The sequence below is a fragment of the Agelaius phoeniceus genome, unplaced genomic scaffold (assembly GCF_051311805.1).
Source record: "Agelaius phoeniceus isolate bAgePho1 unplaced genomic scaffold, bAgePho1.hap1 Scaffold_375, whole genome shotgun sequence".
Lineage (NCBI taxonomy): Eukaryota > Metazoa > Chordata > Aves > Passeriformes > Icteridae > Agelaius > Agelaius phoeniceus.
In genome coordinates this window covers 22,953-46,350 of record NW_027509969.1, presented here as the reverse complement: position 1 = coordinate 46,350, position 23,398 = coordinate 22,953, and the positions used below count along the sequence as shown (strand labels likewise).

The 23,398-nt window shown below is 50.8% G+C and overlaps 3 long non-coding RNA genes across 3 annotated transcripts; all 3 read right to left on the bottom strand.

The window, feature by feature from the left end:
• Positions 1-3,486: 3,486 nt before the first annotated feature.
• LOC143693180 (uncharacterized) lies at positions 3,487-4,073 on the bottom strand. The gene is made up of 4 exons (XR_013180694.1): positions 4,049-4,073; positions 3,787-3,954; positions 3,623-3,708; positions 3,487-3,542 (listed from the first exon to the last, which is right to left on the bottom strand). It is a non-coding gene; the product is annotated as an uncharacterized LOC143693180 (long non-coding RNA).
• A 2,137-nt stretch (positions 4,074-6,210) lies between these two features.
• LOC143693184 (uncharacterized) lies at positions 6,211-6,723 on the bottom strand. Its single transcript, XR_013180703.1, has 2 exons — positions 6,598-6,723; positions 6,211-6,469 (listed from the first exon to the last, which is right to left on the bottom strand). It is a non-coding gene; the product is annotated as an uncharacterized LOC143693184 (long non-coding RNA).
• A 10,068-nt stretch (positions 6,724-16,791) lies between these two features.
• LOC143691896 (uncharacterized) lies at positions 16,792-19,481 on the bottom strand. Its single transcript, XR_013180704.1, has 3 exons — positions 19,413-19,481; positions 17,796-17,917; positions 16,792-17,386 (listed from the first exon to the last, which is right to left on the bottom strand). It is a non-coding gene; the product is annotated as an uncharacterized LOC143691896 (long non-coding RNA).
• Positions 19,482-23,398: the final 3,917 nt, after the last annotated feature.

The following is a 23,398-nucleotide window of genomic DNA, read 5'->3' as shown; positions in this document are numbered from 1 at the left end:
TCTCCAGAGACAACTCAACCCCCTCCCCCCCAGGAGCCCCGACCCAGCACCCTGCTTTCATCCCCCCTGGGGGTCGTAGCCCTCGACTTATCTCTTGGACATATGGAGATGCGGGTCCATGTCAGGTGCGAAGGAAGGCCGCCTCGCCAGCTGGGAAGGTCCTGCTGGCACCGGGCCGTTGTCTCTTAGACAGCTATATCAAAGGAAACCAAACATCAATGCCTGATCGTGGCACCACATTGGCCAAAACCCCACAAGTCTGCTACTCACCGTTCTCCTAAGAAGGCCCGGCTCCTCGGGTCGCACGCTCTGGCCGCGCTCGGAGGCCGACGCCGTCGTCGTGGGGTGCGCCTGGGTTAAGAGGACAGGAGGTGACGTGGCATTGCTGAAACCTGAGCGGACACTCGCTCCTCCTCCCTACTTCCCTGACTCACCGCAACTCCTCGGCGGTTCCTGACGGCTGCCCGGAACGCGGGGCTCGCGAGAGCGGCAAACCCGGTCCGTCGGCCAGCTGGGGATGGGAGCTTGGCATGCTCCGAGCAGATGGCCTAAGGCACAAAAACGAGAATGGAGACTTAGACTTGCCCCAGGAATTGAGACCTCAGCAACAAGAAAGGCTACTGCTCACCTTACCCTTTTGAACTTGACTGCTGAGATCCAGCTATACTTCCTAAAAATAAAGACAAAGAACAGCGCTGTAACAGGGTCACACTTGACACATCCCCTGCACAGACAAATGGTGACTGACCTGCTATGGGGAACCCCCTCACCCGGGATGGGGTGCTCTGCCATGGATGCAATGCATCTGCACCTGCAAGAGAGTTAGAACATATGTCAAACACCTGCAGGATGACTCAAAAGCTGCAAACACCTTATATCAATCTAGGAACAGCATCTAGAGTCCAAGTACACCCCACATGAAAAATTTCAACCCCCCAGGGCTTGTCCTATTACACAAGGCTATGCAGCAGGGCAGAGCAGCTCTGGCACAAATATGTGCAGACACCCGTGACACAGGACAGACAGGACACGACAAACAATGGGCACACAACACAGACAGGAATCTCTTGGCAAAAAGGATTACTGTGAGCAACGAGAGCATGCCAAATGAGATGACCGAGGTGAGACTGATGGCAAGCTGATGTGGCTCAGAAAACACTGAAGGAAGAAGATGCTAACTGAATTATTTATTCCAAGAACTGCAAAGATGGATGCCCAAGAATCCTACGGTCAGAAGCCTCTACCTGTCCTCACGTTCTTTCAAGCCCTAAGCTGCCATAATGGATCCTGGCAGGGCATAGCTATCTGTACAGCTCAGAACAGGACCTGAAAAGACATCTGACCGGATGCTTCCAAAGAGAGATGCGAATCTGATACATGTCTGAGCTCCCCAGGCAAAGGTTGTATGGCATGGGTGCCAGGCCAAGAAATGCAGAGATCACAGAGGATAAGAACAATGCCAAGGTTTCTGACAGGCCCCTGAAAAGGCTAAGGTAAGAGACATGAGATACCCAAACAACACACAAGGCACAATAGACAAGGGACATCATACACACTGGGACTGTTCTGCCCTGCTCACCTCAGCACTGGGATCAAAAGTGAGATTTTGCTTTTATGGGGCCTAAGGGGCCACTTCATGGACACCCCCCCCACCTCCAAAGCGGACTCAAAAACCCATCCCAGTAATTCCCAAACCAGCACCCTGCTTTCATCCCCCCTGGGGGTCGTAGCCCTCTACTTCTCTCTCAGACATCTGGGGATGCCGGTCTCAGGTGCAAAGAAAGTCCACCTCGTCAGCTGGGAAGGTCCTGCTGGCACCGGGCTGGTGTCTCTTCGACAGCTGTATTAAAGAAAACCAAACATCAATGCCTGATTGTGGCACCACATCGGCCAAAACCCCACAAGTCTGCTACTCACCGTGCTCCTAAGAACGCTCAGCTGCTCGGGCCGCACGCTTCGGGCACGCTCAGAGACCGAGGCCGTCGCCACAGGGGACGCCTGGATTAAGAGGAGATGAGGTGATTTGTCACGGCTGAAACCTGAGTGGACCCTCGCTCCTCCCCCCTACTTCCCTGACTCACCACAACTCCTCAGCACTTGCTGGAGGCCACCTGGATGGCACCTTTAAATAGAAAAGTTCAGGGCTTCATCACCAAGTCCTGTAATGCATCCACAGGGCTCACATTTGCAGGAAACCCGGAGCATCGGCCAGCTGGTGACGGGGGCTTGGCATACTCCGAGTGGATTGCCTAAAGTGCACAAACGAGAATGGAAGCTTAGAGCTGCACCAGAAATTGAGACCTGAGCAATAACAACTACTTCTCTCCACTGCTCACCTTGACAGCTGGTATCCACATTTGCTTTCTAAAAAGAAAGACAAAGAACAGTGCTGTAACAGAGTCACCATTTACACTTCTGCTGCAGAGACAAACGGCGCCTCACCTGCTCGGGGGAAACCCCTCATCCGGGATGGGGCCCTCTGGCACACATTTAATCCATCTGAATCTGAAAAAAAAGTTAGGACAAGAGTCAAACTGTTGCAGGATAACTTAGGAGCTCCAGACGTCTTGTGTCTATCTACAAATCCCATCTAGAGTCCCACTACACCCCACATTACAAACTCCCAGGGACTACTCCTACTGCACCAGGCTATGCGGCAGGGCAGAGCAGCTCCGGCACAAATGTGTGTGCTGACACCCGTGACACGGGACGGGACGTGACAGACAGGGGGGACACAACAGGAACAGAAAGCTCCTGGCAAGCAAAGTGGCTGCAAGGACTCAGAGAATGCAAAAGGAGATGACCGAGATGAGACAGATAGCAAACTGATGAGGCTCAGAGAACCCTGGAGGAAGATGCTGGCTGAAGGATTTATTCCAAGAACTGCAAAGATGGATACCCAGGAATCCTACGGTCAGAATCCTCTCCCTAACCTCACATTCTTACAAGTCCTAATCCGTTGAAATGGAGCATTGCGGAGCACGGCTGTCCGTGCAGCTCAGAACAAGACCTGAAAAGCCACCTGACTGGATGCTTCCAAAGAGAGATGCAATTCTGATGCCTGTCGGAGCTCCCGAGTCAAAGGTTCAATGGCCTGGGTACCAGGCCAAGGAATGTAGAGATTACAGATGCTAACAATGATGCCACGGTTTCTGCTAGGCTCCTCAAAGGCCTAAGGTAAAGGACATGACACATCCAACCACACATAATACACAAAAGACAAGGGACACAATACACACCGGGACTGCTCTGCCCTGTACACCTCAGCACTGCGATCAAAAGTGAGACTTTGCTTTTATTTCCCCCCCAGGCCTAAGGGGCCGCTTCGTGGACACCCCCGTCTCCAAAGCGGACTCAAAAACCCCTCCCGGTGGGTCCCTGCCCTGCGCCCTGGTTTCATCCCCTCTGTGGGTCGTAGCCCTCTACTTATCTCTCAGACATCTGGGGATGCCGGTCTGTGTCAGGTGCAAAGAAAGGCTGCCTCGACAGCTGGGAAGGTCCTGCTGGCACTGTTGTTAAACAACTTCCTGTTGTTTCTTCGTCTGCTCCAATAAAGTAAACAAAATATCAATGCATAACCTCAGCAGCACATTGGCCAAAACCCAACAATTCTGCCACTCACTCTTTTCCCAAGAATGCCCGGCTCCTGGGGCCGCACGCTTCAGCCGCACTCGGAGGCTGACGCCATCGTCGTGGGGCACGCCTGGGCTAAGAGGAGACGAGGTGATGTGGCGTTGCTGAAACCTGAGTGGACCCTAGCTCCTCCTCCCTACTTCCCCGACTCACCGCAACTCCTCGGCCCGTGCCCAAGGCTACCCTGGTGACACCTTTATATAGAAAAGGCAGAGGCTTCATCAACGAGTCCCGTGATTCTTCCGCAGGGCTCGGGAGAGCGGCAAACCCGGCACGTCAGCCGGTTGGTGACTGGGGCCTGGCATACTCCTAGTGGATTGCCTAAAGCGCAGAAACAGGAACAGATGCTTAGAGTTGCACCGGAAAGTGAGACTGGAGCAATAACAACTGCTTCTGTACGCTACTCAATGCTCACCTTGCCCACCTCACCTTGACTGCTGATGTCCAGCTTTGCTTCCTAAAAAGAAAAAGAACAGAGCTGTAACAGAGTCACACTTTACAATCTCCCTGCAGAGACAAGCGGTGACTGACCTGCTCAGGGGAACCTCCTCACTCGGGATGGGTGGATGGATTTTGCCCTGGATTTTATCCTTCTGCGTCTGAAAGAAAGCGAGGACAAACGTCAAAGGGCTGCAAGATATCTTCGCAGCTCCAAACATCTTCTGTCTATCTAGGAATATCATCTAGAGCCCGGCAACACCCCACAAACTGCGTGTCCCTGAGCCTTGTCCTGTTGCATCAGCCTCTGCGGCAGGGCAGAGCAGCTCCGGCACAAACATGTGCAGACACCCATGACACAGAACGTGACAAACGGGGGGACGTTAAACACGACACATTATGCTTGTGGTGAGGGTCTCGAGGGGAAAAGGCAAAAGGGACCCCAAAGACACAGTAGGTAACACGGTACACCGGACAATACGACGTGGACCGGAACTGCTCTGCCCTGCCCGCCTGCACGCTGCCATCAAATGTGGAGTCTCTCCCTTTAGCTGTCCTAAGAGGCCCCTTGGAGAAGATTGCTTTTCCCTCTGCTAATTTTTAAATCTGTCCCAAGAACTCCCAACCTGCTACCCTCCCTTCTCCAGGCCATGGCCCCCGACTTATCTTTTGGATGATCAGTGATATGAATCCACGTTGCACCTGAAATGAGTCTGCCTCGGAGGGCCCCGTGATCACCTGTTAGCCTCTCGGTCAGCTACAATAAAGAAAAACAAAACCAACGTATGAGTTTAGAGTTATGTAGGCCAAATCCCAGCAAGTCAGCTACTTGCCCTCTCCTGAGTGTGCCTGGCTCTTTCAGGCTCCACCTTCATCCTGATTCCAAGGCTGTGGCCTTTATTATTAGTGGCACCTGGGTTAGAGAAAAGCAAAGTGAAATGGCATTCCTGTGAGTGCAGTGGATGACCTTGTGTGAGGAAAACATGTGAATGCCTCTGCTATGCTTCTGAAAAGCCTTGTGTGGGGGGGCCCTCAAATAAACACCCTTTCTCACCCTGCTGCCTGCAAACCCCCCTGCCCCCCAATAACTCCTAACTGGATACCTGCTCACCCTCCCTCTCCCAGTCACAACCCTCAACTCACCTGAAGCCTCAATCTCAAACATCATTTTTAACACTGCCAGATGCCTCCTGTGACATGATGAATCTGCTGAAAGAAGTGCTGTGCTTGACACAACCTGGGATCTCTGGAAGCTGTGCACCTCCTAAAAACAATAAAAACACAAAACAAGAACAAAACCAGAAATTGCAGATACGCTTTATCACCCCTAAACACAAAATCCGAAATCTTCACCTTAAATACTCCCTGTATTCCATGCCATTTTCTTCACAGTATCTTCAAAGCCTCTATTGCTTTAGATGCCCAGAAACACCTGCTGAAAGCAAGCTAAGCTAAAAGAGGCTCTTCACTGAAATAACAGGAGAGCTCTCACCCCAGCACACCCCAGAGACGGAATGAAGCCCCTCACCAAAAGCTGGGGTTAATATACCCCTGATGGTACCCGCCTCCCATTCCCATGATGCCTGGGAAAAGGGAGGGGGCTAATCCCACCAAATATAGAAGCCCACAGAGCAGCTGCAGCTGTTTGGCTCCTCTGACTCAAATTCAAAGGGAGTAAAGGCCTTGTTATAGAAGAAAGCTCTTCAGAAAAATAACAGCGCTTTCTTTTTTGACACAACTACTTGGAGCAGAAGAACAGAAAAATGGTAAGACATAAAGCATTGTGTTTAGGTAGCTTACCTAGATATATTGGGTAATTTGCTGTTAACTTACATAATTATTCTGTGTTTAACAAAAGCCATCTAATAAATTAACACCCAAAACTCCAGCAGCCCAGCTGGCCCTACCAAATCTCTCTCTTGATACATACAGTAAACAAAAAAACCAAAATCCCAGCAATACCGATCAGAAGTCTAGGAAAGAAACCTCTTGAAATTAATCCTACCTCAAATACAAACCAACCCGTCCAGAAAGTTAGCTTCACTCAAAAAACTATTTACACAGAGTTAATAGGACCAAGAAATAAAACAACACACCCTATAACGACCCACCAACGAATACAACAGCGAAGGAAAAAAACCCATTTTTTTCTTTTTTTTTATTTCAACTAGCTTCCTTTATTAGCTAGAACCAAAGATTTTGCCAGGGCTGTAAAAACAACAACTTCTTTTTCTTCTTCTCCTTCTGAAATGTCCCTTCTCCTTCCCAAATTCCTTACAACTTCCGAGTTTGAATCCAAGCAAAAAGCAAAATTCATGCACTTGTGAGTCCGGTGCTCCTGTCAGATTCTGTCTCACTCCACATCTTCTTACACTTTCAGTCTGAACGCTGTCCTGCCCTGATGGGTTTGACAGAAGAATTGGCACATGTTAAGAGAGCATTTCCCTTCCTCCCTCCCTCCCTCCCCAGAGCTGGTTTCCTTAGCGCATTTCAATCGATCCCAAGCCCGCAACGATGTGCGCTCACCTCAAGGCTCACAGCAAGCACGCAGCAGCTCAGGCTGACTTGGCTCCAGGGCTCCGTGCCTTAGATAGCTGAGAAAACTTCCCATGAACCTCTGTTCCAAGACATTGGAAGGCAAACCCAGCTCCGTCTCAGCGTCTCGGTGGGAGGCGGGAGCACATCTGGCTGAGCCAAAAAAATCCCTTCTTGGGCGGCTGCACTCTGCCGGAAAGGGGAAACACGTGCTAGTGAACAGCAGCTCAGAAACAATTCTTTTCTAATGTTACCTGCTCTACTTGACTGCTCGCTAACACAAGTCTCATTTTACCATTGCAGGGAGAAGGCTGTAGGAAAATGTCTGATGAGCAGCCACAAAAGGCCTCACTCCCTGCTACACAGCCTGCAACAACCTCGGCAGAGCGGAGCAGCCAAATCACCGCGCTCTCCTTGCCGTGGGCAAGGGTAGAAGATGACTGGGGGAGGCACATAAAAAGAAGGGAAACGCTCCTATAAATGCACAGCCATTTGCTTTCAGAAGCCCAGAGGTCAGGATCTTCTCTAGGAAGCCAGACGTGACATGATATTTCTAAGATTTTCTTCTTCATCGAAGGAAATGTACGTACATACCCACTCTTACAAACGTACCTACGGTTTTGGGGTTTTTTTTCTTCTGAAGCTCCAAGAATGATTTCCCACCTTGATTCATTCAGAAGAAACGGCCCCTGTGACTCAGGTCAGAAGGGCGGCCTGCGTTTTTGATCACGACAGCTTTTGGCTTTACCCTGTGAGCAGGAGCAGCCAGAGCTGAGGCTCAGCAGAGGCTGACCCCGGCCAGCCCCTTCCTCCCTTCCCTGTGTGTCACAATGACTTCCAGGCAGAAGGATGCAAAGCAGGTTTGTGTCTTTTCTCTTCAGTGCCAAGAGGTAAAAGATGTAGGCTTTGAAATAACTAATGACCCTCTCTTGGAACTCTCCCAAGGACAGTTTGAAAGCAAAGACAGAAGATTGCTGCTAAATCCATATGGGATAAGGATGAGAGCAGCAAGGATCCGAGGCCAGCAGCGTTGCCAGGCAGTGTCACGTCCCTGCCACCTTGTGACAAGGCACACAGCTGCAAAGCCCCAAAGCCTGCAAGCCCTGGAGCTGCCGCACGGATGGACCTGGTTCCCTTCCCAGGTGCCCAGAGGGACACCTGAGGGCAGGTGTCGTCCCCCGCCCCCCGAGGGCGCACCCAGAGCCCCGGGCAGGGACGGAGTCACTGACGGCTCTCTGGGGACGAGACCCTCCCTGCAGGTGACACCGGCTTGTCCTCTCCCTGTGGCACAGGGACCTCCAGGCTCTAGGACCAGCCTCATTTTGTCAGCATCCAGGTGCTGTGCTAGAGCCAGAGGGGTCAAGGCTTTCCAGAACCATAGGATCCGTAGGATACTTGCGGTTGGAAAAGCCTTCTAAGGACATCGAGCCCAGCTGCTGCCCCCCCAAGTCAGGTCCCTAAACACCACATCTTGACATCCTTGACATGTCTCCAGGCATGGGGACTTTCCTGGGCAGCCTGCTCCTACGCCTCAGCACCCTTTCAGGGAAGAAATTTTCCCTCCAATCCAATCTAAGCCTTCCCTGCTGCAAGTTGAGGCCATTTCCTTTTGCCGTGTCACTTCTTACCTGGGAGACCTCGGTACTTCAACCTTACCTGCTCCTTCCCTAGGCGGTCTCTGGCTTGGCTGGAGGAGAGGAGAAACACTCCCACCACAGGAATGGCAGCTCAGGAGGTCCCACACCAAGGCCAGGGGGAGCAGCCGTCCTCGCCAGAGCTCGCATGTCCCTTCTTCTCAGAGATTGGCTCTGCTTTTCCTCCCGGGCAGATCTCTGCTGAGTGCTTCACACTTGCCTGTTTGGAGGAGGGGGGGAAAAGAGGTTAGCCAAGTTTTTTATCCAGACTTAGCTGCTGGCTTTGCCTCCTCCTGACTTCCTTCTGCTAAGAAAACAGCTGCCTTTGGACTTCTAGGGGCAACTTGCACGTCATGCCTGAAAAGGAACTACAGAAAAGCGCCTCATTTATAAAGCCTCAGCCAAGAAGACAGACAGCCATGGCAGGCACCAGGCCAGCTCTGCTCCTCCTTCAAGTTGTTCCCAAAGCTGCTGGAAGAACTGAAGGCTACTTTGGCCTTCCATTGCTCTGCTTGTCCCGAGAAAGAGCTTTGAGTGTTGTTACCCCTCCAGAAAGGAAGGGCCTTTCTGTCTCACACGCTCGGTGACACAAGGCTACGCAGCCTCTGCTCCAGGTGGGAAGGGCTTCCTTCCTCCTCTGGCACCTGGCTGGCACAGGGCACAGGTTGCTCAGAGGTCCCGGGGCTGCCCCACCGCTGCAAGTGCTCAAGGCCCGTCGGTGCTCTGCGATGAGGCTCTGAGCAAGCTGCTCGATGGAAGCACGTCCCTGCCCACGGCAGCAGCAGCCTTGGAATGAGGTGATCTTTAGAGCCCCTTGCAACCTGAATTCTTCCATGATTCTGGGAACTGAAAAAAGCGGGGAAAGAAATCTGTAAAGGTCACTAAATGCATCAAAGCACATCCCCATGGATCCAATCCTCAGCAGCCCATGCAAGGCAAGGTCAGAGCTCTCTGCCCACCGAGGACACGGCAAGCAGCACGGACCTTTCTCCCACTCTCCAGCACGGAGAAGTGGGAAGCCAGAGGGAGTCCGTCTGTTTACAGACACCGGAGGGCGGCGGGACGGGGCGGGGCGGGGCGGACGGTCTTACCTTGCAAAGCTGGCGGCAGAAAGGGCGGGCAGCGCCGCCGCCCCGCCGGGATTTTCCGGCCCGCCGTCGCTTCCTGGAGAGGCGCGTGTGCGGGCTCGGGGGGGGGTGCAGCTCCGTTCCGACGGCGTTCGCCCGCCCCCGCTCGCTGCCCCCGGCCCGCGGAGCGCTACGACCGCGCCTCCGCCGCCCGCCGAAAGCGGCCCCGCCGGGCCGCCCCCCCCCCCCGGCCATTCTTCTCAGCCATCGTGTCCCTTTTGCACTCCTGAACGTCTTTCACCCCTCCCGGCCATTTACCGAGCCCGCCCCGCCCGCCCCTCGCTCCCGCCCCGCCCGCCCCTCGCTCCCGCCCCTCGCCCTTGCCTCGCTCGGCAGCCGCGCCCTTGCCCCGCCCCCGGCAGCCAGCGGCGAGGGGCAGGGCGCTGGCTCGGGGGGCTGCAGTACCGGGCTCTGGCCACAGGGCGGCAGACTCCCGGGTCCGCGATATCCCCGCCCTTTTGGCCGCCATTTTCAGAAGGTCAAACAAACTCCCGCGACATTGGTGACACGCCACTCCCAACATGGCGGCGCAGAGAGGCCCCCTCGGCCGAGAGAGGCGGTTACTCACATGCCGGTCCGAAACACGCCAAAATACGCCCGCCCACGGCGCCGCTGACCCCACAGCCCATGTTGGGTACACCTAAAACGCCACAAAAATTCCGCCGGGGCTGCGCCGGCGTCCGTGTTCCGTGCAGGCAGTCCGCATAGACACACCGGGGTCCTCCGCTTTCCCGCCCTTTTCGCCGCCATTTTCAGAAGGTCAAACAAACTCCGCCACGCGCCACGCCCAAGAGGGCTGCCTGGCGGCGGCGGCGGGCTGCAGTACCGCGCTCTGCCCACAAGGCGGCAGCACTGCCGCCCACCCCAGCCGGGGGCGCCGCGCGCCTTGGGCCTGCGGGCGGCCAAGGCGGCAAAAAAGAACAGGGGCCATCCCCCCCAAAAACTCCTCTAAAAATAAATGCCAGAAACCTGCCTCTTACCAAACAAGAACCAAATAAGCCCCCTTTCTTTCATGCCTTCTTGAAATAAATTTGATAGTTCTAGTTTTCCTAGTTCTATTCACACGCATATTTAGACCGGACAGTGATGTGTTACGTCCTTTATACCATCTATTATGCCTATTCCTATTATCTGTATTTATTCATACTTTGTGGTTTTAGCAATATCATTATATATTGACTGTATATTTCTCGACTTCCATTTAGATTTCTATCATACTTTTATTCTTCCAAAAAAAATCCCATCTCTAACCAAACAAATACCAAAAAACCCTTCTTTTCAACTCTATTGAAATAGTTTTATATTTAGAGCTTGCATAATTAGATTCACTTTTATAGTCACCGTTTATACTGATGCATTCCATTCATCATTACATATCACATATCTATTATTCACATCATAGAGATAAATCATTATTTTTATCATGTACCAAATCTACTGCTACAACTTCTTTTTTCTAATATTTTCAATTTTTATATCCATCTTGATGTATTCATGAGATCTTTTTACAAGTAGATTTCTACCTTTCTATCATTTGTATTTGTAGTTTTTATAATAAAACCCCTGCTTTTGCCAAGTAAAAAACAAAACCATCCTTTCTTTTAAACTACTTTTAATAATGTTGTTGTATTTACAGTTACCATATCTATAATGTTTTAGATATTATATCATAGTGATGTACTAGATTTATAGCCGTTTCCTATAATATACCATCATAAGATCTATACGGTATCACTTGTATTACGTGTTGTATGGATTTATGTCACTTTACATTTACAATCCTTTAATAATTTGATCTATATATCTGCATAGATTCGCAACACATTTCTAGATTTAAAATTTCCTTTGAGCTGTGTTTATATTTAGCATCTCTATTGATATATCTATCAACATACACAATGCTCTTTGAAAAATACAATATCTTATTGGAATATATCATGACTTAAGTTACCTGTTAAATTTTAAATAGAGATCGAATAGATCAAAATGAAAGTTTATTCCCATTTCTACACATCTACTCGTTTTGTTTAAAGATAGCTATCCTTAGAATTTTACATTTAAAATCCAATTCCTAAATGCAATGACAAAACAAACAGCATCGAATTCCCACCAATGTCTTCCAAAACCATCAAGATACCTCCACCAGCCAAACGACTGCCAGCGAAAAAAACACACAACACTCTTTTCACTAACAGTTCTCATCACATCAGAAAAATGGAACCAAACGAAAAGAAAACCCTTGAGAAACACACGCAGCAAATCACAAAAACCTCTAAAAAAACCCAAACCAACTCGCTCAACTCCAATCAGTGCCACTGACCCTGAACGTTATTTTAAAAACTAACCAAAATTCTACATCTACACTAACTCAAAGAATAAGCAATACTCTGTCAAAAGAACTTTAGAAAGCGAACTAATGAACGAAATAGAAAAAAAACAAAAAATCTCAACCACTAAAAAATAAGAAAATAACTACCCAAAAAAAAAAAAAAACCCAACTTAAAAAGACCCACCATATAAATACCCACGTTCCCAAAAATAAAACTGATCAATAACCACCAAATACGTCAAAGGACAACAAGAAACCAAAAGAAAAAAAAAAACAAAAAAACAAAAAAAACCAAAAGAAAATACATTTGTAAAACAAAAGTCCCCCAAACCAAAGCAACTTTAATTTACCTCAAAAAAATTATTCCCAACTGAAGAATAAACGCATAGAGCCTCATTCGATCAAAATAAAAATACCACCCAGAAATAAACACAAAGCCGAAAGAGAAACGTAACCATTGACAAGATCTCCCAAATGATCCGTCACAATAAAACGTACACTACAATCAAACAAACCAAAGAAATAAAAGCCCTGGAAGACGAGAAACACAAACGCAATTAGAGAGATTTTAAAAACCCCGCCGCTATTAACGACACGACGCCACCTCGAACCCACCGAAACAAACGCTACACGCCCACGCTAATAAAAGCCACGGCGACAGAATTAAAATCCGAGCCGCTGCTTCACGCAACGACCCGTAGAAACCATTGCACGCCTTTAAAAACAGAATAGCCCGGCAAAAAAAATATCCGACTACGGAACTCGATTCAAACCAAACCTTTATCGTCACCACCCGAAGAACCGAGAACCGTACCGGTCAGGAAGAACGCCATAGCCCTTAGCGCACACCCACTGCGACCAGAACAAACCCGTGCGATCGATCCCTACAAAGCACCTCCGAACCAAGAACTTGCGGCAGCCCAACCGCGCGCTGCCGGCCCCGGACGGAGCGCGGCTCCCGGCGGCAAAGCGGCTCCTCCGGCGGCTGCTCCGGCGCGCAGGGGCGGCGCCGCCCCGGAGACCCCCCCGCCCCCGCCCGCTCCCCCTGCCCGGGGGGCCCCGGCGGCGCCCGAGCCCCGCGCCCGGAGCGGACAGAGCGGCCGGCACCGGCCGGGCCGGCGCAGCAGCGCCCGCGCCGCCTCTGCCGCCCTTGGCCGGCCCGGCGCCAGCTGCCCTCGGCTCCGCACGGCGGCTCGCACCGGCAAAGCGGCTCCGCCGCTGCCGCGCCAAATTCCCCGTGCGCCTCGGCACCCGCCCGGCCCGGGCCGGCAGCGCTCCCGAGCGGCAACGCTCCGGCCCGGGCCGCGGCCACAAGAAGCGCCCTCAAATGCAGCGGCACAGCCCGACTGCAGCCCTGCAAACGCCGCCAGAGCTGCGGCTTCCCGCAACTCAACCCCGAAACTGACGCCGCGGGCGGCGCTCACCTCGCTTCAACAAGGGCAAAGAAATGGCTTCTCCCCTTCAAGTTCATCCCCTAGGAGAGCAGAAAAGAAGGGGCTTTCCTCCAATGAAATCCTTCAAGCCATGTGCAAGGGGGGATTTTGACCTCCATTCAAACCCTTGCTAAGGAGGGACACCAGCGCTGTCCCCTCCATTTAAACCTTAGGATGATGAAAATGGGCTGGCTACCTTCAAATCAAAGCCATCCGATGACAACAATACTTTGCCCATTCCCGTTCAAATGGAACGCAGGGATTCCCTGTCACCCCTGGGATACCCCTAACAGCCGGGAAAAGGCAGCTTTTCCTTCAATCGACATCCTTGGAACCGCAAGCGAAAGCGGATCCCCCCTAGTTCAAACACAGACAATATTAGGAGAGTAGCTGCTTGCCTCTCCTTCATTTCTTTTGTCTTCACAAGCTCCCTTTTTGTTCCTGGGGAAGCGGGGAGGGGGGACTGCCAAGATCCAATTGAAAAGGGAAAGGACCAAAGTCCCCGCTCCAAATCCACACGCCCTCAGCCGTTCGGCTGCTGCTTCCCGGCGCAAAGATTCGTCCCTCGGCACCTCCTTGAAGCGATGCTCCGCGGATCCAAGCGCGTATCCAGGTGTTCGCCCAGACGCTGCCAGAAGCTCTCGCAGTCCTTCCATGAGACAGCCCCGGGAGCCCCCCCATGAACCCCTCTACTCAGCAGCTCCATGCAAAAGGCAGCTGAGGCGAAGCCTCCCCCTAAAACAGCCTCGCACCCCCCCCCCCCGGCAGGAGCCGGCCCCTCATCATCCTCACAGCTCACACCTGGCGCTGATGCCACTCCCCAACAGCGCCTCTCCCCGTCCAGCACACAGCCCGCTTCTCACAGACACAGAGCCAACAGAAATCTGCTCCGGGTGCTGGCTGTTCTTAGTCCGTCTGCTTCCACAATTCAGACACGGACGTGCGCTGATGGCACTGAGGGAAAGCTTTCCAGTGCACAAAACTGTCATTCTGGTAGCACGCTTTGAGACGCCTGCAGAAAAAGCAGAATCAGCGCCGCCTCCTAAGAGCCCTGCTGAGGAACCCCGCCCTCCTTGGGACACCCCCAATGCAGCAGAGCTCGAAAAACGAGGGCAAAAGTCAAGCTTGGAGTGGAAAAAGACAATAGAAATACAGCAGCCTTTCAAGAAAGCCTTCACACAGTAATAGTGGGAGCCGGTCACATTTCTTCTTTCCTTGCTCTCTGGAATGACATCAATACGAAGTAAAAAACCCACACGAAACACAAGGCAGAGCTGGGATTTTACACGTCTTCCTTTTGGCTCTCGGGATGACAAGCGCCTCTTCCGGGACTGCGACACGCTTTGGGCGCTGGCAGAGAACGGAGGCAAAAGGTGCCAGAGAGCCCTTTCTATCGCCTTCAGCCCCTGCAGCTGTTCTGAGGGTTCCAGGGCACAGCTCGGTCCGTTCCTAGATCAAAACCTCACGGCAATATCTTCAGAACTACTACCCATCTCCAGTCGGAACCTTCTACATTCCTGTAAACAAATGAGTGCATAGAGAGGGTTTCTCCCCAGCTGAGTTTAGAGACCAATTCCTATTCTTTAGCAATACCTAGAAAACCGAATGCCTTGCCAGGTTTTAGCATCCTACACCCACTCACCCCTCCCTGTGCATTTGGTGGCAGCTTTGGGTCCCTCCGGGGGACGGCACCCAGCGTGACCCCCGCCCCTCGCCCGCCCCCCACCTGCTCCTGCACCGCCGTGGGGCTCCCTCTCCCGGGCACCTTGGGGTGCCCCCAACGGCATCAGAGCCCCGAGTCTTCACCCCGCCTTTCCCTGACCCCCAAAGAAGGCTCCGAACGAATCCGACTGCCCCGGACAGCAGCGCAGCGCTTCCCCCAAGCCCTTCCCACACGTGCATGGCCCCAGCAAGGGATTCTGCTGCAACAAGAAAGGGGGGGCAGCCCCCAGAAGGCTTGAGGTTCCTGCCCAGCCTCGCTGTCACGGGCCAGGGGCAGCGAGAGAGGGAGCGGCACAGACGGCGGGGACGGCCCGGCACGGAGCGGGGGCCGCTCTCAGCGCGATGCCGGCAAAGCCGCAGCTCCGGCGCTGTCGGCCGCGCTGCTTGAGCGGCACGGGGGGATCCGCCGAGAGCCTCCGGCCCCGCGCGGGGACTCCCGCAAGGGCCCAGGGGCGCCGGGCTCCGGCCCTCGGGGCTTTATTCTCCGGCAGCCCGAGCCCCGCGGCTGCGGGGCAAAGAAGGAAAGGGGGCACGGGAAGAGAGGAGCGAGAGCAGGGCACGACAAAGGGCGGCGAGGGAGCTCGGGCTGTGCAGGAAAGCGGCACGGGAAGGGAAAGCCCGGGACGAGGGTACACGGAGGCTGGGCAGAGGAAGGAGACAGGGGGAACAGAAGGGAGTAGCGGGCTAGGGACAGGACAGGAAGGAGCCGGCTTTGCGGGGGGAGAGGGAATGGGGGAAAGGGAGCGAGAGAAGGCGAAGACGGGGAGAAGGAAGGAGGGCTAGAGAGAGGGACAGGCGGGGAAGCCTCCCAGAGCCCCGGCTGCACCCCGAGCCCGGCCCGGCGCCTCGCCCTACCCGGGATGCTGCGGCGCTCGGCGGAGCTCGGCTCGCTCCGGAGACGCTCGGCTCGAGTCGGCTCTTGGCGCCTCAACTCGGCTCTTGGCGCCTGCATTCGCCTCTTCGGCTCCGCTCGCCTCGCCTCGGCTCCCCGACGGCGGGCGGGCAAGCGCCGCCGCCTCCCGTTCAGCTCGCCCGGCTCGGGGCTCTCCCGCTGCCGCGTCCCGCGGGTGGCCCGGCCACGGCGCGGACACGACCGGGAGCGCGGGCTCGGGCAGGAGCTCATTAGGCTGGGAGCGCACTGGCGCTAAGCAGCGCGCACGAGAGCAGCAGGCTCGCTTCGCCTGAGCTCGGCTCGCTTCGCTTCAGGCAGCCTCGGAAGCCTCGCCTCGGTTCGCTCGAGGCCGTCAGGGTCGGCCGCTCTCGCCTTGCTTCGGCCGAGCTCGTGCGATTCCCCCGAAGGCGGCGGCGTTCGGTTGTGTTTTTAGAAATAGCCTCCTCTATCGATTGGATCTCTCTACAGTTAGATTTATATTTCTAGAATACGTCTATTAATCCAAACAAAAACCCCATCTCTAACCAAATAAATACACGAAAACACCTTCTTTTAAACGGTATCGAAATATTTTTATACTTTGTGTAATTATACTCACATTTATATTTATCGTTTCTTTTGATGCAATCTATTAATAATTATCTATAATATCTATAAAATTCTAGACATGTATTTAAAGTATTATCTATATTATGTATCGTATCTACTGCTGCAACTGATTTTTTCTTCTAGTTTTAAACTTTATCTGTATGTATTTATGATATCTTTCTAGACTTAGATTTCTACCTTCATATTCTTTGTATTTATCATTTTTATCATCAAAACCCTGCCTATTGACAAGTTAAAAAAACCGCTTTCTTTAACGATCTAAAAAATATTTTTATATTTATAATTTTCATATTTCTATTTATAATTTGCTCTCTAGTACGTGATAACATACCTGCTCCTGCACCGCAGTGGGGCTCCCTCTCCTGGGCACCTCGGGGTGCCCCCAGGGGCATCAGAGCCCCGCGTCTTCACCCCCCCCCCCCCCCCCCCCCCCCCCCTTTTCCTCTAGTTAGAAACTACACTGGAACTTTTTTCTGGAAACAAAGACATGACCTAAATCCTCTCCCCATGTCCTAGACAGATAGATGTTCAGTTCTTAGTTGACTGGGCAGCAGTTTCTTCAATAGAATGATAAACAATATGGAAAGGTTTTAGCTACAAGCAAATAGGCAAATCGGAACAAGGTCCTGGTGGCCAGCCACTGCAGTTCTTTTGAAGCAATTTTTTAAACAATCAAATACTGATACCACAAAAAATAAAGCAAAAAGCTGACTACTGGCTAAGAAAGAAGGAAAAATTAACTTTTGACGACAACAACAACATTCCAAGGACACAGGCTTTTTTCCAATCTCAGACCTTATTACTACTACCTCTCTTGGGAATTCTCATCGTGGATCCCAAAAGGAATAAATCCCTCAGCGTGTCCTAAAGCACCAAGGAGCTACCTACAAGTGAAGGTGGCTACTTTCAGTGCAGACACAGCTGATGACACAGCAGTAGCACAGTTCCGTGCTGCACAGGGATAGTACTGTCTCCTCTTCTCCAGCAGCTGACTCTCTCCTGCCATGGCTTCTGTAAATGCATCAGAGCACGACCTTAAACACAAACAGGCAAGAAAACACCATCCGAAGTCTTTCATTAAGCAGTACAAGAAGGGTTCCAAGCAGAGACCAACAGAATTTCAAGGAAGCAGTATGCAATTAAACCCCCTCAGACTCGTTCAAGTAGCCGGCAAAATGGAACCATTCAGAAACGACAAAGAAAACCCCCCCAAGTATTTATACAGGAGTCCTTAATGTCAGAAAGGGGATGACAGGTTATGTTCAGATAAGATGAATGTTTATTTGGATCTATAAATAAACTTCTCTCGTGGTCCTTTGCCAAAAAATAGAACCTACAAGTGAACACCTACACCTGCCTCAAGAGACCTAACGAGCCCCTGGCAGCCACCGGCATCAAAGCGCAGTGGATGTTTCTAATCCAGGCTAAGGAGAACAATATCACCTTTTGTTCTCTCCAGTTTGTTTCCTCTGCAGTCCTAGTTGCTTCTTATGATTTTTACAGTCTCTATATCTTCTCGGGCAGCGCTGAGTCTGACGACCGGGATACGAGAGTCCTTCCCTGCCCTACGGAGAGAACCAGGAAAAAAAGTTCAAAAAAGAACAGGGCAGTTTGAAGTTAATACCTCCGACGAGAAGCAGCACCCGACAAACAGAGCAACGGTGAACAAAGCGTGACACCTCCCTGGGGACAGAAGACTTACAAACTCTCCGGGATTTACAATTCTAGTAACCAAGCCCTTCAGCACAGCAGCCAAGTGTCCCATTAGGTGGTGCTGCACCAAAGCACGATCCGAGAGGTTCCAAAGAGTGAAATGCACGTTACTGTCCAAAGATGTAAAATCTTGCAAAATAACAAAACTACAATAGATCTAAACTACAGGGCAAGAGTACAAGTGTTAGCTTGAGGAGCTGGAACCATCCAGGTGAGCAACTGCTAACCGGATCCTCAACAGACTTTGAGGAACCCTTCAGGATACAGAAGGGTTTTCCCCAGAAATTGCACAGGCCGAGTTTTGATAGAAGTGCACTTGCCAGATGCTCAGAAACGTCACCCATCCTCCTCCGGGTGTCCTGAGAGAGCTGCGAATGGCTCTCACCTGGTTTGAGCTGGTTCTGTAAGGGCTCAGGCTGAATTTCACCAGATGCAACCAAACTGGGCAACACCCAGTGGGACAGAAGGAACCCAAAGCTTGTTTTACCCAAAGCTTGGGTAAGCAGAGCTCCAGCAAATACTGAGGAAACGGACAGAACGGGGTAACAAATAATAAACATACCTTTTTTTTTTTTTTTTTTTTTTTTCTTTTCAGATGAGCAAAACAATTAAGGAGAAGGTGAAAACCTCACCATGACTGAACATTTCATCACCTGTAAGCTGACCATCCTTAGCATAGAGGACTCCAAATTTAAAATTCACCGATCCCAGGAAAATAAAACCAAATATTATTTGGTAAACAGTCAAACAGAAGACATAAAAATTTGTTTCCTCTAATCTTTGCATACATCCTACACGTTAGAACATACATTTTATACCATCTCCTACTACACAATAATTTACCTTTAAACTTTGATAGTATAGCATAAAATCATTAACTTAGACGGGTGATCAATTATTATTAAATTGGTGCTTCAAGTTATTTTTGCTGTCAGGTTCAAAAAAACATGACTTCTTTTTACTGTAACGAGCAATTGATTTAGAAGTCATCAAAAGCCCATCCAAATACAAAGCCGTATTCACCGGACGGGTCTGTGAGCAAGAAGTAGTTAGGCTTGTACTCACCTCTTGCCCTTCAAGAACCAATAAATCCTGTCAACAAAAACAGCATCTTTAGCCCCCTCCTATTAAAGATTCTACAAGGATGATGGTTTTATTGGTGTTTAGAAGTTTGGATTTGAAATGGCCAGTTCAATGGATAAAGAGACAGTTTAAGTAGTATTAGATTATTATTATTATTCTTATTAGCTACTGGAAGAAACAAACCAGTAGGATCTATACTTAATTACTTCTATTTCCAGGAAATCATAAAGAAAAAGAACCAAACCAAAAAAAGTCACTTCCTACCTTTTGTATCTCAGGATGAAAAATGTCTCTTGGGCTCTTCTCCAGTTTCTCCAGACTCCTGGCACTGAAATGCAAATGAACGAGTGCTTTATAGGAGGGCAAGTGCACATTCCAACCCCGAACCCCCAACCGATGGCAGTTACAGCGCTTACAAAATGAATCCTTCCCAGAGCCTCTGGGAAATGGAACGGTTTGTGCAACTGCCATTTCTTCCCCAAAATACTAACTCCCAACACTTCCTAAACTGAGTTTGCATTTTAAAAACAGAAATTAGGGAGACTCAGGGTGGAGATCAGGTTGAAATTGATTTCCTTCTAAAGCACAGGGGCTCTGTTCCATCACCCTTCACTTTGGCTCCACACGGAATCACAGGGAGCATTTTAGGAGGGCTCAAGAACCAATTCTATTTCTCTCTTTTTTCTAGTGCTCTCTCTTCCTAAATAATTCAAGGCAAGTCAAATGAAAAAGGACAAGTTCAGCAGCAAATTCACACTTTTTCCCTTCGTCTGCTCAAGAACAGCCTTTAAAACCACTTCTTGCTGCCTTCAACGGTCAAGACTTGCAAAACGGTTTCGCAAGTTTGATAGGTTTATCATAAAAACCACAGAACGCAAGCTCTGAATGACAGGAAAAGGTACACAGGCAAATATCTCAGCTGATGGTGGCTTATTTGTAAACACAGACCTTAACGGAGATTGCACGGAGAATGTTTCAGTGGGACTCGAAGGGAAAAATATTTTCTGAGTACCCTGTAAACAAGAAAAGCTAGGATATATTACAGGACATACCCACGTGTTCTGCATATTCAAATAGGATTATCAATAAAAACATTTAAGAAGGAAGAAAACCAAGGTAATTTTACTCAGCTATATTTACTGCCGATTTAGAGGAAAAAAAACAAAAAAAAAAAGTGAACCAGAAACGCCTACAGTAGAACTTTAAAACAATTGCTTGGATAAAAGCAGCTCATGGAACATGAAGTAGAAAAAAAGCGAAACCAGTATCAGACCTGCCTATTTTCTTACTATTGCACAAGAAAATCCGACAAGCGGTAGAAAGTCACTGCCTAAAACCGATCCTAGGACGTAACCGAGAACAATGGAGGCATTTGCTAATCTAAACGGAAACCTTTTCCGGACCCTAGTGTCAAATCACACGTTTTGTCTCTCAGCAGCTCGAGGCTGGAGAGCATTTCCCCTGGGGGTCGGGAGGGCAGGGGCACAAGGGGCTGAGTTTGCCGATCGCACCTGTGCCATCAGAAGGATCCTGCCCGGCGCTCCTTGCGCTCGCCATTCTCCGGGCCATCGCTGTGTTTTACTGCTCAGCGATGCCGCTCCATCTGTTTGCGTGGAAGGAAGAGCCACGAGCACTGAGGCACTCAGCAGCCGTGTCATGCCAGCGATGTCGAGCGCTCTCTGCTCGCAAGGCTGAGCACGCCGCGGAGCCGCCTCCGCAGCCGCTCGTCCGCCCCCGCCCGCAGCAGCGGCAGCGGCCCGAGGGAGACGGCTGCAGCTCGGCGGCTCCCGCGCCTCCGCCAGCCCGAGGGCAGCCGCCGCACAGTGACCGCGGCAGCGCCCGGCGCCGCTCGCCCGGGGCGGCTCCTGCAGCTCCCGGCCCGCGGCAGCAAAGCACCGCCTGGCGCTCCGCCATCGGCGGGCGGCAGCGCGCCCCGCCCGAGCTCAGCCCCCGCCACCGGGACCGCTGAGCGAGGCCGAGGCACCGGGCGGACGCCCCTTCCGCGCCGCTCGGCTCCGTGCGGGCGGCCGGACGGAGGCTTCGCCCCTCCGGCGTCGCTGCCGCGGCTCCGTCCCGCGTGGGACAGGCGCCGGGAGCTCCCCGCGCCCAGCCCGCTCCCCCGGCACGCGGCCGCCTCGGCCCGCCAGCCATTCATATGGCGCGTCGGCCGTTGCGTCAGACGCCGCGCTTTACGGCCGCAGGGCCTGCCGGGAGTTGGAGTCTCGGACTGACAGCCACCGCTCCGTTCTCCGCCACCGGGAGCGGCGCTCCCGCCAGGGGATCAAACGGCTCCTTCGCTCCTGGGCGCGGAAGCACCTTAGGCAGCACCGCCCCTCCCGAATGTCCTTTCTTTTCCACTCCTAATCTTTTTTCTTTTTTTCACTCTGTTTTTCACCCCCTTTTCCACTTTCGCGCTTTCTTTTTCACTCTCACCCTTTTCCTTTTTCATTTTTTTTCTTCCTTTCTCTTCCTCCTTTTTTTTTTCTTCCTTTCCTTTTTCCTTTTCTTTCTTTCTGTCTGTCTTTCTCTATTTCTTTCTTTCTCTCGCTCTCTTCCTGTCTCTCTCTTTCTTTCTTTCTGTCTGTCTTTCTCTATTTCTTTCTCTCTCTCTTTCTTTCTTTCTCTCGCTCTCTTCCTTTCTCTCTATTTCTTTCTTTCTGTCTCTCTTTCTGTCTCTCTTTCTTTCTTTCTCTCTGTCTCTCTGTCTCTCTCCCTTTCTCTCTGTCTCTGTCTCTCTTTCTTTCTTTCTCTCTTTCTCTCTCTCTCTTTCTTTCTTTCTGTCTGTCTCTCTGTCTCTCTTTCTTTCTTTCTCTCTTTCTCTCTCTCTTTCTTTCGTTCTCACTGTCTCTCTTTCTGTCTCTCTCTCTCTGTCTCTCTTTCTTTCTTTCTTTCTCTCTGTCTCTCTTTCTCTCTCTCTTTCGTTCTCACTGTCTCTCTTTCTGTCTCTCTCTCTGTCTCTCTTTCTTTCTCTCTTTCTTTCTCTCTCTTTCTTTCGTTCTCACTGTCTCTCTTTCTGTCTCTCTCTCTCTGTCTCTCTTTCTTTCTCTCTCTTTCTTTCGTTCTCACTGTCTCTCTTTCTGTCTCTCTCTCTCTCTGTCTCTCTTTCTTTCTCTCTCTTTCTTTCGTTCTCACTGTCTCTCTTTCTGTCTCTCTCTCTCTCTGTCTCTCTTTCTTTCTTTCTCTCTTTCTCTCTCTCTCTTTCTTTCGTTCTCACTGTCTCTCTCTCTCTGTCTCTCTTTCTTCCTCTCTTTCTCTCTCTCTCTTTCTTTCGTTCTCACTGTCTCTCTTTCTGTCTCTCTCTCTCTGTCTCTCTTTCTTTCTTTCTTTCGTTCTCACTGTCTCTCTTTCTGTCTCTCTCTCTCTCTGTCTCTCTTTCTTTCTTTCTCTCTTTCTCTCTCTCTCTTTCTTTCGTTCTCACTGTCTCTCTTTCTGTCTCTCTCTCTGTCTCTCTTTCTTCCTCTCTTTCTCTCTCTCTCTTTCGTTCTCACTGTCTCTCTTTCTGTCTCTCTCTCTCTGTGTCTCTTTCTTTCCTTCTCTCTTTCTCTCTCTCTCTTTCGTTCTCACTGTCTCTCTTTCTGTCTCTCTCTCTCTGTCTCTCTTTCTTTCCTTCTCTCTTTCTCTCTCTCTCTTTCGTTCTCACTGTCTCTCTTTCTGTCTCTCTCTCTCTGTGTCTCTTTCTTTCCTTCTCTCTTTCTCTCTCTCTCTTTCGTTCTCACTGTCTCTCTTTCTGTCTCTCTCTCTCTGTCTCTCTTTCTTTCTTTCTCTCTTTCTCTCTCTCTCTTTCGTTCTCACTGTCTCTCTTTCTGTCTCTCTCTCTCTGTCTCTCTTTCTTTCTCTCTTTCTCTCTCTCTCTTTCGTTCTCACTGTCTCTCTTTCTGTCTCTCTCTCTCTGTGTCTCTTTCTTTCCTTCTCTCTTTCTCTCTCTCTCTTTCGTTCTCACTGTCTCTCTTTCTGTCTCTCTCTCTCTGTGTCTCTTTCTTTCCTTCTCTCTTTCTCTCTCTCTCTTTCGTTCTCACTGTCTCTCTTTCTGTCTCTCTCTCTCTGTGTCTCTTTCTTTCCTTCTCTCTTTCTCTCTCTCTCTTTCGTTCTCACTGTCTCTCTTTCTGTCTCTCTCTCTCTGTGTCTCTTTCTTTCCTTCTCTCTTTCTCTCTCTCTCTTTCGTTCTCACTGTCTCTCTTTCTGTCTCTCTCTCTCTGTGTCTCTTTCTTTCCTTCTCTCTTTCTCTCTCTCTCTTTCGTTCTCACTGTCTC